The sequence below is a fragment of the Gracilinanus agilis genome, chromosome 5, assembly GCF_016433145.1.
Source record: "Gracilinanus agilis isolate LMUSP501 chromosome 5, AgileGrace, whole genome shotgun sequence".
Classification (NCBI taxonomy): Eukaryota; Metazoa; Chordata; class Mammalia; order Didelphimorphia; family Didelphidae; genus Gracilinanus; species Gracilinanus agilis.
The window spans coordinates 197,330,260-197,334,374 of NC_058134.1; positions in this window are offsets into that span (position 1 = coordinate 197,330,260).

Consider the following 4,115-nt stretch of genomic DNA (forward strand, 5'->3'; position numbering starts at 1 on the left):
TTCAAATTATGATTTCTATTTATATGCTTTCCAATTTGTGTGTAGAATAAGTGGATGAATGAATAAGGCATTTGTTAAGCACTTATATATTAAGCACCATGGGATACAAATAGAAAATCAAGAGCCCCTGCTCTCAAGGAACTCATTCTAGAGGATGAGACAACACATATGGAAAGGTCTTAGCTGTAAGTCAGAAGGAAAAGTCCCATAGTTCTTAGGGTAAAGCAGCAAAGCAGATGGTTATGCAACATCTTTAATGTCATTTCCATGATAAAATATCAGTTTCTGATGCTGAATTGTTTGATAGTGCCAAGGACTTGGAGAACTTGATAGCAAGAATTTCCTTTCTGGGCCTTCAGTTGCTCTGGCTGTGGCACCTACAAGAATTAGCTTGTTAATAGCCAAAGCAGTATGATTATGGTACATCTCTCTTACTGATGGGAAACCCAAACAAGGGTCCCTGTGACCAACCACCTGTTTCTTATCTCATTTAAAGGATCAGAGACTTCTTCCCAAATTACTATCTCTGTAGCATTGATCACACAAATACAAGTGTTGGTGGCTGCCAGATTTTTGCCTTTATCAAATACATGGATGCAAGTAAAAAGGGGTGTCCTGAGGAAGTAAACCACATAAGCAGTGGCCTCTGGGCTAGAAGCTGAGAGGGACAGAAGAGATCCTACTCTCTCCCTCTGTCTCTTCCTCTTTAGTGAGCAGGCAAGACGATAGAGTCACTAACAAAAATCCCCCCCAGTTCTTTTAGGAATTAGATGTGGCTTTGCCCTTTAGTAGGCATCACTAAAAAACATAACACTGAGGTGATCCCAGCAGTTCAAACGTCACTAAGGTGCCGGTCAGCTTTTCTCAATCTGTCCATATCCCATCAGTTTCAATTGCTACCATCCTGCCAGAGCCCCTACAAGAAGTCCAGAAGAAGTGGATATGGAGAGAGAAATGCATCCAGAAATGTACATGTCCTTTACCCACCAGGAATCTCTTCTAGCTTCTCTTTCCTAGAAGTCTTGATGCTAAGTTGTCACCAAACTGGCGAATTCTGGGATAGAATTTGGCCATTTTCAGAACCTTAAAATTTTTGTGGTAATGCTTTCTGGGCAACAGCATGGCAGCTGAAGGGTTACATGCAAGGGAAGAACTCTGAAGAACAATGGGACTAAAAGATGTCATCGTGGAATTGTATGATAGGGAGAGATGAACTAGTCACATGGCAAGGGTGACTGATGATAGGTGGACAGCCAGTGTTCCACTGGTACCCTAGAAATGTCAAGAGAAATCAAAGCACGCCTTCAGTATGTTGAGTGGACCACTTGTGGTGAACTTAAGGGAGAACACGAACAAAAACCCATGGGCAGACCTGGATGGGTTTTAATCTGCACTGTTGGGGTAAACTCCCAATCCATTTGGGTACTGCAAATAAAAAGGCTCATGGCAGCATTATCTGGGATGACAAAGAAGTAGGCACAATAACTGGGGGAAAACTGAACAGACTGGTATACGAATGCAATGAAAAACTATTATGCCAGGAATGAAGAATATGAGAAATTTAAAATAATCTGGGAAGCCTTGCATGATGTGAAGGCGAAATTAAAAAAAAACAATGCACATACAATCTCTACACTGTAAACAATAAAGCCTCCCAGTGAATCTGGAGGGAAATTAATGGAGGAGGGCCAACTAGGTGGCTCAGTGGATAGAGAGCCAGGCCTAGAGATGGGAGGTCTTGAGTTCAAATATGACCTTAGATACTTCCTTAGATACTTTGTGACTTTGGACAAGTCACAACTCCAATTACCTGGCACTTACAACTCTGCTGCATTGTAACCAGTACTTAGTATCCATTCTAAGACAGAAGGTAAAGGTTTAAAAAAATTAATGGAGGAAGGTTTTTGGCAGGGGAGAACAGCAGATAAGCAGATTATTTCAAAGAGTTTGGATATGGGAGTAGGAAAATGGGGAAGTATGAACTCTGGTCAAAAATGGTTCAGATTGTTTCCTCATTGTCAAAATTAAAGGACTATTCTGTTAACAATAAGAAATAGTTGGAATGTTCTTTGTAAGGGGGTTCATTTGGAACTGTCTGTTGGATTTTAAAAAAGCAAATATATCAATAAACAATGAAATACACAAACAAAATGACACCAAAAAATTAAAAATAAAAGGAAGGTTTTGTATCAGGAAATAGTAAGGGATTGTTGTTGTTCAGTCATTTCTTTCTGATCCCATTTGGGGTTTTCTTGGCAAAGATCCTGGAATGGATTGCCATTTCCTTCTCTAGCTCATCTTACACATGAGGAAACAGAGACAGAGTTAAATGACTTGCCCAGGGTCCCATAGCTAAGGTCTGAGGCTGCATTTGAATCCAGATCTTCCTAACTTCAGGTTCAGCATTCTGTCCACCTAGCTGCTCAGTTTGGGACAATACTGCACAATTTCCTGAGGAATAATGATGAATAATAAGAATTTATATTATAAAATCCATTAAATCACTTTAGAGTATCATGGAATAGAGAGCTGGAAAGGACCCTGTTTTACAGATGTGAGTACTAACGCCTAGAGTCTCCTGGCTCCAAGATCTGTGCCCTTACTATTACATCATGTTGCTCTAAAAGAGCCCTGGGGAGCAGGTACAATAAGTATTATCATTTCCATTTTTCCAGAGGAAAAGTGAATGATGGGAAGTGACTGACTCAAGGTCACACAATCAGGCTCAGGACTCTTCGGACCCTAGGCAAATTGCTTAATGTACTCGGGTCTTGGTGTCCTCATCTGAAAAATAAAATTAGATTGGCTGATCTTCTAAGATCCTTTCCAGCTGGATGACTTTACACGTCCCAGATCCAGAGCTCTTACCACTGAGCCCCATTGTCTTTCTTCTTGTTCGAGCGTTTAGACTGGAACAGGAAAGGTGGGATGTCGTTCTGGAGCTTTCTAGCCCTAGCCATAACTGAGAAACTCCTGTGACGGACTCTTTTCACTCGGTCTGCTCTCCCCACTTTAGCCCTTGCCCGGCGGGAAGGGGCGCGGGGTGAGGGGGCAGGAGCGCCGCTTGTTTCCCTACTGTGCGCTCAGGGTCTGTGTGCGAAGCCGGGGGCTGGGGAGGGAGAGCGGGCGGCGCTATGGGAAGCAGCGTGTTTGTGTACATTCTTTGGATCCATATTTGGTGGGTCTGTGTGTTGTTGCTAATGTATGTGTGAGCACATATCCTCGCTCCCCCCACACAGAAGCCCTCATGCACATCGCACAAGCAGCCACGGAACCAATATGGATGGATGTTCCACACTTGCTAGCACAACCCGCAGTGCACACATCGTGACACATACCCACCCAGAAGCCATGCCCAGAAACACATGCATACACAGTGACACCAATGATACACATTCCCCCCCCCCCCCGCCCCACTTCTTGGATACAGCCCTTCTGCCCCCACAAAAACACCAGCTGCACGCTGCCTCAGCATGCATGTCCGGAGGGAGTGGGAGTGGGGTGGGGTGGGGTGGGGGGGACACACACACATCACATCGTCAATGAAACTGACCCCCTTCCCCCAACTCATCCGCGCCCTCCCCTTCCCTCCGCTCTGGCTTCTCCCTTTGCCTTCCCCTCTCTAAGTCAGTACCTTCAAGTCTCCCACCCTCTCCTTCCCTTCAAGAGCCCTCCCTTCCTTCCCCTCCTCCCCCCAAATTAAAAATTCCCTCAGTCACCCTTACTGAGACTGACAGGCAACAGCCAAAGTAAGGGAGGGGGACCCAGAGAGACGGGAAAGAAAGAGAAGGAAATAGATGTGGGGAGAGAGAACGGAGAGGAGGGAGGGAGGGAGAAACTGAGAGTGAGCGAGAGAGAGAGAGAGAGAGAGAGAGAGAGAGAGAGAGAGAGAGAGAGACAAGGCGGGCAGGAGAAGGAGCTGCAACCGGAGAGATGCTCTAGTCTCCATGGCAGTGCTTGGAGCAGGCAGAGGTAAGAAGCCAACCCCTCTTTCCTGGGTTCCCCACTCCCATTGCTTTCTCCCCCATACGGCTTCCTTTCTCCTTTTCCTGTCCCTGAGTTCCCCTCCTCCCTGGCCACCTGCTGTTCCTGGCACTGGGGAAATGGGGGGGGGG